The sequence below is a fragment of the Gavialis gangeticus genome, unplaced genomic scaffold, assembly GCF_001723915.1.
Source record: "Gavialis gangeticus isolate Ggan-Ray unplaced genomic scaffold, GavGan_comp1, whole genome shotgun sequence".
Classification (NCBI taxonomy): Eukaryota; Metazoa; Chordata; order Crocodylia; family Gavialidae; genus Gavialis; species Gavialis gangeticus.
In genome coordinates this window covers 92,553,693-92,568,610 of record NW_017728992.1, presented here as the reverse complement: position 1 = coordinate 92,568,610, position 14,918 = coordinate 92,553,693, and the positions used below count along the sequence as shown (strand labels likewise).

General features: G+C 42.5%; 1 long non-coding RNA gene across 1 annotated transcript in view; it reads right to left on the bottom strand.

Annotated features, from left to right (window-relative positions):
* Positions 1-4,088: 4,088 nt before the first annotated feature.
* LOC109299593 overlaps positions 4,089-14,918 on the bottom strand; it is an 18,155-nt gene continuing 7,325 nt past the window's right edge. The window contains exons 3-4 of the long non-coding RNA XR_002097928.1: positions 7,197-7,200; positions 4,089-4,102 (exon numbers count right to left, since the gene is read on the bottom strand). This is a non-coding gene — a long non-coding RNA (uncharacterized LOC109299593). The remainder of the gene's footprint in view (positions 4,103-7,196; positions 7,201-14,918) is intronic.

The following is a 14,918-nucleotide window of genomic DNA, read 5'->3' as shown; positions in this document are numbered from 1 at the left end:
GGCATGAAAGAAGGTTTGCCCTCTTAAATGCCCCACTGATACCCCCATGGATCCCACATGGGCCAAGCAAGAAGCCCATGACAAGCAGGGAAACTTATTTTCAGGGCTTGAAACAGCGGAACTGCAGCAAAGTGCGGCGCCACCACCACAATTTAAAAGATCTCTGGAAATCAAGCTAGGTGGTGCCAGGCTGATGACGTCAGCCACCGACGCCATCACAGGGAATTTAAAAGGCACCTAGAGTGCAGACAGAGGGAGAGGAGGGACTGCCTCCAGGCCAGTAGGGTCTGGGGTGGATGCAGCCTTGGAGCATCAAGACAGTGAATTGGCACAGCTGCGTAGGCTCAACTGTTTCAGAGGGGAGTAGACTCCATCTACAGGGCTGGTACATGAAGTCCAGGCACACTTCCTAAGCAGCACTCATGATGAGCTGGGGAGACATCTCTGAAGCCCCAGAGAACTATTGGGTTCAGAGTAACAACTCCACCAGAGTGGAGGGGGCTTTTTTTGTTTATTTTTGTGGTGTCCATTGTTGCCTCTTGATTGTCCATTGTGAAGATCATCCAGGGGCTCGAGAAGACACAGACTGATGTGGTCCTTGTGCCAGGCCTATGGGAAGGAGTATCCCCATATTCAGGGATGTAAGGATCTATGCTAAAAGGGCTGGGTAGAATCTCCGGCAGTCATCTAAAACTGGGACCAGATCTGGAACACTGCATCTGAACAAGATGTCTCAACAATGATGGTTGACGTGTGGCCAGGGTATAGGGGAGGTGTAGCCCCAATGTCAACTACTCCTGGAAACCGTAAGTACCCTGAGTGGGACCTCTCTATTTTCATCACTCGACCCTCCTTTGAATTCTTTCTATCAAGTCATGGCAGGCAAGTCCAGGGGAGTCCTACCAGCCTGGGTACCTACCAAAGCTCTTGACCACATAACTAGGAGCATTACAAATGGGTAGAGGGCTGCTTCTGCTGTTGTTATTTATGTTGTAGCTTGTATTTATGTTGTGTTTAAACCAGCGGTTTGGGTTGGAACTATAAGGGCAGTTATGGAGGTCCCATTAGTTTCCGAGGGGCACATGATTGACTTGAGCCTTGCCAGGGGCAGGCTCAGGGTCTGAGCTATTGTTGAGCCTAGAGAGTAGTGCAGTGCAAGGCTATAAAGGAAAAAAGGGCCAAGGGCCCAGCACCAGAAGGGCGCATCCACACAGGGACTGGGGCCCAGCGGACAGGGGCCTGGGGGCACAGTGACCAGAAGGGACAAATGAGAGCTAGAGCCTCAAAGCCAGGTCTGATATGGTGGGCCTTGGCTAGAAGGCCTAGCTATAGTAAAGGGAACAGAGGCCAAAGCCCCAACAGAGGAAACAACATTATTGTAATACCCACAAGGCATGGGGCATGGTATAGTGAAGGATCTGGAGCCATGCAATTAACCCTTGAGGCTTGAGGTGCCCTTTGGTGGTATAGTTATGGAGTGAGGCCCAGCAAGGGGCCTAAGGACCAGTGAAGTCCAGCGAGGGACCTGGGTGCAGGCAGAGGCCGGCAGGGTTCAGTCAACCTGCGAACACAGAAAGCCCTATGGGCAGCCTCCTTATTTATTATATAGCCATCAACGCATGGTCAGTGAGACAGGAAGTTTCCCTTGGAGTGGAGTGGGGCATGGGGCATACGTTCAGTTTTTTTATTGATGGCAATAATTTTGGCTCTATTAATTATTTCTCATTCTTCCTCAGCTATCAGTTTCCATAAAAGTGAATTGGATAAGAGAAGAGTCAGTCCTAATTTGGGAAGGAATAATACATTTCTTATTACCATAATCTCTCGCATCTAATATGCACCTTCCCCCCTCCCCTGCCAAATGGGAGTGGGGGGAGTGTATTAAGCAGGGAAGCTTTTTTCTTTGTTGGAAAAGAAGCATCCCTGGAGACACTGTGTAATCCGTGCAGCTGCCAAGATGAATGTTCTTTGTGTCTGGCTCAGAAAGCTGAAGGGGCAGAGTCCTGTGTTAACCCACTCACAAGTCTAGCTATTGGCTGGACACTATAGCTAGTACCAGAACCAGTAAGTGAGATACTCATAATATCCTGATGAGGCTTGTGATGTGGAAACAACACTTTATTTACAACAACTCACAAACTATAATAACTTTGCAAACTGCTTATAGTAAAGATGTAACAGTCTTACCATGGCCCTTACAAGGGCTTGGGACCTAACCTTGTGTATCATGAAGTACCTTATTGATGCAAATATAAGATGAGGTTTCCCCCAGTCAGCATCACCTTAGATTCACATACAAATTGGGGAGAGGGGAACAGGCAGCTGCTGAGGCCCTGACTCTGGCCCTGAGCCCAGATTAGGGCAAGAGTCAGACCCACAGCAGCCTCATGCCCTGCCCTCTGCTTGCCCGCACCTTTCACCCCCTTTACTGTTAGTGTGGGAGTACGTCTGCTTCTCCCTCTACTCTCCCTCAGGTCTTTCCTGCCACGACTTTGAATGGGAGAAAATGGGTTACATGTTAATTCCTGAGTGAGAGGAGGCTTAACAGACCACCCAGAATTTGATTATCAAGGTGCTAATCTTTATTGGGTGGATACAGCAGTGTCTCATTACTGCCCTAATTGCCTCATTAGCAGGGAAGTGGCAGCCTGCCACTCAGTTAAGTGACATCTTCCTTCCAATTGCTCCCTGATTGCACTGCATTCACTGCTTCTTCAGTTGTCGGGGTTATTTGCCCCCCCTGGAACTTCCCTTGGGCGTTGTTCCCCAGTCTCCTGTGGGTTCTGCCACCCACCTGAGCCATCTGCACCCCTCTGGATAGGTATCTCTTCTCTCACTGGTTCGCCATGGGTCCTCTGCTCCTCTGTCTTGTAGCTACTTTCACCACTCCACTGCTCACCGTGGCCGCTCCTCTCCTCTCCAGTGTCCTGAGGGCAAAGTACTGCACCTCCAGTTCTGTCTTTTAAGTGCTGCGGCAGCTCTGATTGCCTTTAGCCTCCCCTGGTGTGCTAAACCTTCCACCACTGTGGTCCTGGGTCTCTCAGCTACCTGTATCCTGGGTTGACCTAGTCACGGGGCTTCTGTTTTATCCCCGGTTACAGTCAGGCACAATTTGGCTCCAGCTTGGGCTTGGTTCTCTCCTGGGCATGGAACACATGGAAACTCCTTCCCCTGCCTGGCCAATCAGCAGTGCAAACACTGCTGCATAGCTAAGCAAGGGCTTAGCCATGTGCTGTGCTCCAGGAGGGACCAACCCAAACAACATCTAAATGTTAGAGTGGGGGAGAGGAAGAGTTGGGAAGTTGGGGCAGGGAAAAGGAAGAAACTGGAGGAAATTTGAGGAGAAGAGGGAGAGACTGGAGGAAACTTGGGTGGAGGGGCAGAGGTTGTGGGGAGCTGGGTATAGGGGATGCAAGTACAGTGACAAGAAGACTATAGGGGGAAGAAGTGGGGCGAGAGAGGGCAAAGGGGCTGCCCGAACCCTCTCCAGCCCCCTGACATCCCTCCCTCCCCCGCCACTGCTTTCAGTGGAGGGGAGGGGGAGAGGTGCAAATTCAAGACAACCCTCCAATACTTAGATTCTGTATCTGGAAAATTATAACAAATTTTTAAATTTTTCACATATAGAATCTAATTATTGTGGGGCCATCTTATATTCAAGGTAATTTTAGATCTAAGTGTCCAGGAAGTGTGGTATTCCAGGACACAGTCTGCCACACTAGGATGTTCTGGTGCCTTACCAGACTGCCTTTGGACTTAAAGCACCCACCAATAACGTTTGTGATTTGAACAGCACCCAGTTCAAAAACTAATTTATATATTACAGATTGTATTTCCTTGAAGAGGGGCCAGGCAATGTGTGTAGGGGGCAGGAACTGGCCAGGCTGGGGAAGCTTGAACTTGCTTATCTTATCTGCTTATCTCTTTACATTTCAGGGTGCTCTTCTAAGGATTTGAAAGCATCCCAGTGTGCCACGACACTGTAGTTGAGAATCACAGATGTAAAGGATAAGACTGAGGCAGCTTCTGAGGTGTGCTTCTGTTTCTAAGCCCAATCAGCTCCTTCACTAACTCGTATTGTCTATGCTTGATCTTTCAGTTTCTTCTTTGTGTTAACCACAGTGTGATGGCAACACATCTTACTGGATGCAAATAATTCTGGACTTGTCTCTTGAGAGAGGACTTAGTTATTATCACAATCAATTTACACTTCACCATTATCAAAGGGCTCTTTCCTTTCTGGAGTCATTGCCATTTTTTTGCTGATTTCTCTCATGATAAAATATAATTTACTGACAAACCCTAGCCTAGATCCTCTGTCACAATTAACTCCATTCCTTTAGGCTCTCTATTTCCATAAGGATCTGTACTTTTTCTTGCAATTCAAATTTTAGGGAGAAACATTTAACTTGAAACACTTGAATACTTTAATCAAGAATCAAAAATCATTTTCTACTTAAAAACATAGAAAAAAATATTGTTTGGGGGGATGAAGTAAACTTTTTGTGGCCTTAAAAAATAAAATTAGCCACAGATGTTATTGTACCAGTAGAACGAGTTGAGAATATTTCAAAAGGAAAAAAATGTCAAAAAGGCCCAATATTTTAAAACCAAAATAGTTCAGGGAACAGGACCAGTTTTGAAAAATATCTGGACTCAGAAAAATGTAAACAATGAAGGAAAAGGGTTTTTTTGACATTTTCCAAATAAAAACTTAACTGTTCAAATCAAAATTATCTTTTGAAATGTTGGAAAATTAGAGAAAGACAAAACTTTGAAAAGGCTGACATCAAAACGTTTCAACATTATAAAAATTAAATGCTCATATCAATATTCTGTATGTATTTCACACAAAAAAATTAAGGGCTTTTTTTTCCAACTGGTGACAAAATGTTTTAATATCAGAAAGGATTTGAGTATAGGAGAACAGTTTTCCATCCAGAGCTCTCCTGGCTAATAAACGTTAGCATAGTAGTACCTGGGAATGGTTCAATATCCATAACAGCAGGCCTCAATTTTTTTAACTAAAGACTAGTTTTATCAAAGACTTTGGCATTGCATCACTGAGTTATTGTTATGCACTTTTCCTGGCTAGTGGAATCCATAGGTCTGAGGTGGACAACTGGAAGCCCTATAAAAGAATGGGCAATTGAATGGGAAGAGTGGCATAAGAATGGGATCCACAACAGCTAGCTTGCTGAGCAGGAAGCTATTGTAAAATCAGCAAATTGAAAATGTTGATAAGAAGTGCTCTGAGCCTCATTTGTTCTGAGGCTTTGGCATCTTGCCTTTGGCTACAGACAGATAGTTGTCTTCAGTCAGAATTCACAACCTTGAACCATCTTCTGGAATCAGGCTTGGCCAAAGTGCTTTTCTCACAAAATGGAGGAGGAAGAAGTGTTGCCCTTGGTATCCAACAAGTCAGTTGTTAAAGCACTCATTCAGAATTCGAAAGACAAGAATTCAATACCCTTCTCCAACTGAGTTAACCTGAATGTCCTACTTCCTAAGTGAATTCTCTAGCTACCAGGGGTATGTACAGGCATTACATTTAGATTGCCCTAACCAGGGTTAGGGCAATCTGAATCTCCATTTATGCAAGCATTCAGAAGGTTTAATTCGGCCAAAATATGGCACACCTGATCTAAGTTCATCTCATGAGGTTCACTAACTTAGATCAAGAAAGGGTTAACCTGATATAGAAAGGGGTTAACCCAATCTTGCAAACACCTGCATGTGTTCACAGACCTGAGGTTGGGAAAGCCCAGCCATTCACCTCAGCCCCAGCGCTGTGATACTTCTATAGCCCCAACCCTGATTGGGCTTTTTTAGCCCCCAACCACCCCTCTGACAGAGCACCCAGTCCTACCAGCCTCCCACCTTCCCCTGCCCTATCTACCCTGAGTTACCTTGGGCTGGCTCCTGTGCCATTCCTGGCAACAGTGAGCAGCTGCATGCACTGTTCCCAGTCTAGGTTTAGGCAGTTTAAAGTAAGTAGCCTGAACTTAAACCACATGCAGCAAACAATTGTTCACCCCCCAGGTTATAGAATATTGTGGGGTGGATTCTCAGTGTCAAATAACTGAAGTTATTTCACTTACATATTCACTGAGCCTGAGAGAGACTGCAAGAGTGCACATAGGTCTGGCCCAGTGGTGAATGCACCATCCTCAGAGGCAAGGGACCTGGATTTCAATTTCTGGTCTAATGAACACTTTTTTGTCTCAGGTTAAGTCTAGTTCAATCCAGAAACCCTAACTCTGAAGAGGAATTAAATTCTTTTGGCTGAACTTTATCCTTGGATATATGGGTCCTATTCCTCTTCAAGTCATTAGCGAGCTGTTTTTGCATCCAAAGATTTCACTTGGTTTTAAGAACTATTTGTTTTGCAAACCAAGGCATTGTGTGTATGTTTATTTTAAAGATGAAATATATTTGGCCAGTGCGGAAATTTGATTGGTGGAATATCTGCAACATAAAAGTACTTCATAAGTGCTTAAATAGAAACAGACATCTAGCTAGTGTCAGATATGCTGTATGATCATCATGTTTTTGTTTTAAGATTAAATATTTTTATTTACTAATGCATTTTCCAATAAGTGAAGCAAATCAGTCTGTCTCTGTGGTGGTTAGAGTCTTTTCCTGGGAACATATTGGTTTGCCAGGACATACATTAAAAGAGATACATGCAAAGTCAGGATATTATAAGTGCAAAACTTTGAGTGAGCTTTAATATCTGTTCCCTTATGAGTCAGCAATACAGAAAAATCTACTATTACAGATCTCACATTGTTCAAAGAAAGAAGCAAGTGCAGATTTTTTGCAATGGTTTCCTTTCCTTTTCGTAGCAGGCCAAAAATATCTCAGTGGGGAAAGAAAAGGGATCTGTCTACACTAGGGAGACTTGACTATTTTTTGCAGTATTACTGAGAACCAAGCTGTGTGGTTCAGTTAATGTTCATTAACATCAGTCAAGCTGAATTGTATTAACATAGGTGGGAAGAGTCTTATAAAATTTGCCCAAGATGCACAGGATCAAGCAAACGACAAAAAAAAGAAGAAAAAAGAAAATTAGTTAATTAAAAAACAGTCATCATTTTAATTGCATTATAAGAAAGAGATGGAGACTACTATGTAGACATTTACACTGACATAATAAAAGTGAAAAATACAGCTAGCAAGAGTATGTTGCCCACTGGTCTGTATGACACCATTAAGTGCTTTATTCTCAGCGGACTTAGAAATCAAAGTAAATATAAACATCTTAATATAATAATGATAAAGATATCAAAATCTGATCCAAGAATTGTTGAAGTTGATTGGATTGGAAAACAGTCTCAAAAATATAACATTTTATTATCCCTGTCATTGAAGAGTAGTGCAGTGCTATCGGTTATCTGGAGCCTGTATCTGACAATGGCGTTCTGGTCTTTGAGGGCACAGATCAGGAGGAAAGGAAACTAAGAATAGATTTTGTTTGACAAAAATTAAAAACAGATGGAAGGTGCATATCAAGCAGGCCTCTTTCGGTCTCGTTCTGATCAAAAGTTTTAATCAGGCAAATCAAACCAGCAATGGTAGAACTCTTTGACAATGCTCCTGCATTTATTCATCTTTTAAGCTTGTTTGGTGTTTCCTCCTTTCAGGTTTTTAGTAGAGCATACTTAGGGGGCAGTTATAAACTGATTTAAGTTTTAGACCCAACTTTGTAGCTTCTGCAAATTGACTGAGTTCCTATCCTCACTAAGCTGCTGTTTCTTTGATACACCCTTTAGGGGCACAGATTCTCACACTTAGGCCCTACTCCAACAAAGTGGCTAAATGAGTACGTTAACCCACTGTTCCTTGGATAGTGTACACAGCCACCACTTGAAAACTGGTACACAGACCACTTGAAAACTGGCAAATGATAGAATTTATGATGCCATAAGCTTAGATATAGAAAGGAGTGTTGATGCCCTATAACCAATCACCTTAGCTCCCCAGAATCTTGTACGCTTGCTGAGATTCTTAAGTACTTTAAGTGTGCTACATTTCTAAAATATTTTAGATATGATACACAATGTTTGTCCCAGAAACTAAACTCAATTGGATATTTGGCCCACAGGATTTCAGGCGTTTGGCCATTTAAAGAAAAGTATGCATAATTAAATTCTGTCTCACTTTAGGCCTTATTCCTTACCTTTTATCTTCAGCTGCTGTTGTCAGGTTGCTTTTCATCCTCCACCTCCTCCCCCTTGCCCTTCCTTTCCTTTTTCTTCTTTCCCTTTCATCCTTGTTTGTTTCTCTTTCATTTCCCCTTCCTTCAATTTTTTTTCTATTCCTTTTGATCCTGATTTTCCCCACCCCTTGATCTTCACCCATTTTCTGTTCACATTCTTTTCTATTTCAAATCTCCAGGTACCAACTATAGCTTTCACCATGTCTCAGTATGAACCCAGTTCTTCAACTGAGTTAAACCTCATTCATGCAGTCTCCAGGCCTGTTCTTTAGCACTGCATGCATTGCATTTAGAGGTGATTTGTTAGTGAGAGAGATTCAGGTGGAAACAAAGCAGACAGCCAAAAAGAACAGTGTTTAAAAATGCAGTGATAAAATTAGTTTTATGAAAATGAACTTACAGGCATTATTCTTACCATTGTAGCATAATTTGCTAATTTGCCCTCAGCATGTATAATGTTTTAACACTTACACATAATGCATGGATTTTGGTCTCACATGTGAAAATCTTTGATTTACCATTAAAAGCAGTGAAATATTCAACTAACTGAAGTCAGAAAGAGAACTCCACCCTCAGGAAGATGACACCAACAGCGAATGATCTGTCCAGGATTGTGCTGATTACGCATACATCCATTGATCTCTTGCTTACTCTCATATTTGTATAATATGATATGACTGTAACATATGGATGAATGTAGACTAGTACTATCCCTAAGTGTTAGAAAATAACTCTGTAATTTTGTCACCTGTCTGTTGCAAATGCTCCAGGTTACTCAATTCCATAAGCTTTCAAGCCAGTTAGGTCTGGGAAAAATTTAGTCACTCTTTCTAGCTTGGAGATGCTATGACATACTCCCAGACATGAGACCACTTGTCTGACTGTCTTTGAAATGTGGAATGCCACAACAAGATACTTTAGATCCAGAAATTAGTGTCTGAGACTTACAGATGCTCCATTGGACTTCCCCAAAGGCTAAAGGCTTCCTGGGCTTCAAATATATTGCCTATGAAAACAATGTGTCAGGAAAGCAAAGTCTACAGGCTTAGCAAAGGAATTTCTTATCCTCATTGACATTAATCTCAAAAGCCTGTAAGGGTTACTGAGCTGTAAAATAACAAATGTCTTAAGACATCCCCACAAATCTGAGCTGTCTCTCTACCATCTCTTTTCTGAAAGTCCCTTTTACATATGACAGTTGTCAGCCCTCTGGCGCACAGCCAAGTCCCAGTCTTAAAAAGGGATTCATCTCTGTGCCCCGCACTCAAATGAAGTTCTAAATCTACCCCTGCAATATTTGCCCCTGCTTGCGGTCAATATGTGGGAAGACCATTGTTCCCTGGAGTAGGCCAGGAGCTCAAAATTGATGGCCCCAGACTTCAGGCTTGGTGGTTGCTAGTAATAATTTTTGAAGGAGGTGTCCAAATGCCTTTTCCAAGCTGGGTAACTGTCTGAATGGGGACAACAGCCAGCTGAAAGTAATATAACCTCAAAGTAATTACTTCAACATATAAAATAGAACAGATTACAGAATTTGATATAATTATATCTCATGCTGTCTTAATAATACACCATAATGCCCTTTTTCCACATGACAAAACAGTATTTGGTACTAGGTATGCATGAAAACACCTCTCTGGGCATGGGAGTCATCTTCTGCAAATTATTTTATTGGCATATGTGTGTGTCCATGAAATACTTAAAGAAGTAAACATTTAAAATAGTTGTATTTTATACCATTTTTATTCCATTTAAGTAGAAAATGTATAGCAATAAAGAGAAAAAAATGAATATTGTGCACAAATATAACACATGATAATTCAACTTTAGCATGACCCTGACATTTATTTTCATTACTGAGTACAGCCAACAGAATGACACTGGCATACTTTCTTATTTTTCTCACCTAAAGAACTCAGTGAATTCATAAAGATAAATGTCACCAGCTAAGATCAGCAATCATGTAATATATATAATCAGGGCTTTCTATTCACTTATGTCTGGCAGGGAGTTCTCTAATAATCTTTTCAAATGGGATGGGACAAAAGGACTATGATATGTTAGTGAAGGGTTTTTATTTCAAAGATTATTTCAACTCCAGTAGCTGTTAAATTGCTCTTCTCTGTGTCAGTCACAACTATTCTGCCCCATTCCCCACCCCACCTCTATTCTTGGCCTCTTTACCTTTCCCATTTCATTCATTCCTCCTCCTTGATTCTGTTTCCCACCATTAATACTTCTCTTATGTATTATTTTACCCTTGTTCTTATGACTCTCCCTTCTCTTTATGTCTTTGTCATCTATTCTTTTCACTTTCCTCTTACTTCTGTGGGTTTCCCTCAGCCTTGTCATGAGAAGCTAAAGCACAGAAAAGAATTAAGAAAAATAGGAAAAATTGCTCTCAAGGGCATCAAGAGCTTCTCAGAAATGTTCTCCTCTCAGTGAAAACTAAAGTGGTCAACAAATGTGAGGGACATTTTCACTTACATTTATTTAAGATGGATATACCTAATACAGCTGGAGCGCTACTATTAGCTGAAAAGGTCTCACAGCCATGTGAACTGAAACAGAATAAAAAAGCTGCAGTACATTTAGGGCAGAGAGGCATTTATAAAGGTTAAAATACAACTTCTGTGGACAGAAGATTTAAGCTTTTAGCTTGAAAAAGTAACCTCCAGTAAGCAAACATATTCTCACACTACAATACAGGGTATTGTGTATAATCCCTGGTTACTTTTTCAATCTACAAAGCAGTAGCTTTTTTTTAGAGATCCATGCCAGCCATTATATTGGCCACAACAAACTACTGACTTAAAATAGTTTTTTTTGGCTTCCTACTTTATTATTATTTTCAAATGTAGAATGTCACAGAATCATATAATTCTTACGTGGGTTAGCCATAAAAAGCCAATTCATTTTTAAAATGTCAGCCCCCTTGTTCAAATATTTTCCAGATTCCATTTTGTAAAAATGTTTTTAATAGGCCCAAACACAGAGGTCAAAATCAGATCTGAAAAAATGCAATTTGAACAAAACCAGGTATTTCTTTTTGATGTCCACTTCACTGAGACTTCATGGTTTATCCTTCATACGACTACTAGACCAGGCTGTTGAAAACATTAGACACACAACTCTGAAGGTAGAAATAATCTTTTAATAAAAAAAGAAAGGAAGGAACTGACAATGGCTGAGTTTATACTCTGTTGTGTTATACTCTGTTTAGTGAAATCTTAACCTTGTTGAAGTCTTAACCTTGTTGTTGGGAGTTTTGCCTCTGATTTCAGTGGGGCTGAGATTTCACCGAGCCAGTACAGTTTCATTCACTGAAGCTTTGATGGAGACAAGCCTGAGTGGGGATGAGGCCTTCAAGCCTAGCAAAGGTAACAGGTGCATGCAGATGTTTGGGGAGGTTAGGGAGAGGTTAATTATGTTAAAATGGCCACCCAATCTAACTTAGTTCCCCCAGGTGTGATCCTTACACTTAGATCTATAGTTAGGTTGATCTAAGTGAGAGCTATACAGAAGTTCAGGACAGTTAGATCAGTATAAAAATGGTGGACCCGATCTAAGTTAACTCTATATCCAAGGTAGTCTAACTTAGATCTGGTTGGCCATTTTAAACCAATCTAATTATCCTGGATTCTGTACAGTTCCCAGCACAGCCCCAGGGTTGGGAAAGCCCATATGTTGATCCCAGCCCCAAGGCTGTGCTTTTTTTACCCTTCCTGGCACTGGCTATTTTAACCCCTCCTTCTTGACCCCTCCCCAACCCTGATCCCACAATCTGCTTCCTGTGCCAGTTCACCAGTAAGTTAGGGTGGGGGGAGGGGTGGGCAGTGTGGCAGGGCACCTGTGGTGTCTGCCACTTTAAGGGCCAGAGCATGTAGCAGAGCAGTCTGCAGGTGACTGCACTGCCAATCAGGAGAGTCACATGGCCAGTAAGAGGCTGTCTGATTGGAAGGAGGGCCTAGCTGCTAGAGAATAAGACTAAGCCATGAGCAGTTAAGCCAGGAGTTGCTGCAAGGAGCCGGAAGGAGAACATTGCCTGGCTCACAGAACACCTGGAGGTTCAGGATAGGAACTATGGGGATGGAGGAGGTTCCTGGTCCTGGGGAATGACCTGAAACTACACTCTGATGAGGCTGGATGGTGTGATGGGGCTGCTTGTGGCAGGGAAGCTTCCAGGAAATGCCACACCTGTGCCTCCCCAGTGAACGGTGAGTATGGGGCACCAGAAAGCCTCAACCCCTGCTGCCTTGTGGGTACCCCATGGAGGGGAAAGGCTAAGGGAACACACCTTGACAGAAAAGCACAGAGGCACAGGCCCAGAGTGGAGCCTGAGGCAGGGCCCAGGCCCTGGAGAAGGGACCAGGTATGTCATCAGACACCTGAGGCCTGAGTGGGTCATAGGCTGAGAGTGAGATCCAGGCACATCTGAGGACACCTGAGGCCAAAGGGGTTTAAGGCCCAGTGAGGGGGCAGAATAGTGGCCCCAGTGTGGGGGTGAAGCAGTGGCCTGCAGCCATAAAGGGTAGGTCCTTGTCGGGGCATGAAGGACTGCACATGGGCCAACTGGAGTAGCCAGCGTTGAGGCCCTAGGGAGAAGGTGTGAGTTGAGGCCCTAGTGAGAGGTCAGGAGGCCCAGGAACATCTGAGGACACCTGAGGCCAAGTTGGGCCAGAGGCTGAGTGCAGCCCAGTTAAGGGGTTAGGGGTGTAATGGTGGATTGTGGATGTCATCTGCGAGGCATGGGACATGGTATAAGGGGAAGTTCATAGCCATGTATAATGCCGTAGGCATCAGGGCATTAAATGGGCAGCCTCCTGCAATTTTTTATCTTTTTTTATACATCAAGTCATGGCAGACAGGGCAGGGCTGACTACCCTAGACAGGTGGGTGGGTCAACATTGTGACTGGCCCTGGAATGACCCCCTGTCACAGGCAGGATACAGGGATTGGTTCATAGCGGGGAGGCAGTTGTTCGTCTGAAGGTGGGGGGGCTAAAAATAGCCCCTGGTGCTGCCCCATCCCGACTTACCCTAGATTGGGTGGCCATTTTTAACTTGATCTAACCTTCCCCTAAATTCCCCAAATATCTGTACATACCCAACATGTCTAAGCATTTTCTATGTTAAAGATATAATAAGCTAAATTCCTCTAGGAATTATGGATATGAAAAATCTTGAGTGCAAACAAGATCTTGTTCTAGTGGAGCAGACTACAGGTGTGACAAAGAAAATTATCTCATTCTCCCTTTCAATTTCTATTTTCTGTATTCAACTTTTGAAGCATTTCAGGAAATACACTTGGCCAAGAGCTAGGTACAAATGGCTGAGTTCAAATCTAGATCTGAACTTTCTATGTTTCACAGAGGAACAGTTCTGGGTTATGACTTGTTGAACAAACATCCTTAATTCAGGTGTCTTCTAACTTGCATGTGCTTGATTTATTTATTGCATCTTTATTAGCATTTCTTTAACACACAGTTATTTTGGTCTGCATTACAATTCATTGTTCATAAATGGAGTTTATCATGGAAATTACTGTGACATTCCTTTTGATTTAGCATTTTTGACAGCCTAGTTTATGGTCAGTTTTTTAACACACAAAACAACAATTTTCTACACTACTCTTCAACTCTGCTCAATATACTATAAAGGAGAAATTAAAGCTGTTTTAGTTGCTGGTGAGATACATGTCTCCAAGACCTATAAAAGATGATTGAATGTGGCCATTTGAATTTAGATTGCACAGGCAGAATGTGTCTTAATAGAATTTCTTTATTTCAGTTATATTCCTGGCCTGACCCACGTGTGTAATTCCTATTAATGCTGATGTGGAGTTTGGGAGGAACAGACTGACCATGGGGTAGCCTTCCCATGCATCAAATTCCATTACTTGAATCAAAATTTGGCATAATAAATGGATTGGGGAACAACTCTTGAGTTGGGAAAGCCAAATAGTATTTGATGATTCATGCATCTACAAAATCTTCTTAGCTTTTAGTTTTATGCTTCTATTTTGGTGCTCACTCTGGTTTTGCTGGAGTGGTTATTTTAAACCTGCAAGAAGAGTCTTCATGAGCATTAGGCAGACAAGGTTCTTCAGGTGAATCTGATATCTTTTATTAAACCAACTTAAATAATTGGAAAACAATTTTTAAGCAAGCTTTTGGGTTCAAAAACCCTTTGTCAGGCTAAGGAAGTTTCAGCAGGTGGTGTGTGCTCTTCCTGGATGGAATGAAAAGTAAAGAAGCCAGAGGCTGGGCTGGTATGTATACAAGACAGGTAGTCAGTGAAGATGTAGATTGAGGAGTCAATGGGTGAGAGACAGGCTGGGTGTGGGGGGAGAGAGAAGGGGGATGAATAGTGGAGAAGTACCTGGGAAGTCAGATGTCAGGCAGGTTATAATGTGTCATAAATCCAATGTCTATGATTTTTAGTATCCAGGAGGTTGATGAAGTGGAATTCATAGGCTCATCTCTGGGAAGTGTTTTGTAAGTTTCTTTTGAGGATCAGGACTGAGAGATTGGAGAGAGAGTGGTTTTCTTGTGAGAAATGTGCCCCCACAGGTAATTGAGTGTTTCTGTCTTTGATAGATTTCTGGTGTGTGTTCATTCTGGTGCACGGTTGTTGTTTGGTCTCTCCCACGTATTTTCCATCAGGGCATTTGGTGCATTGGATGAGATATATTACAC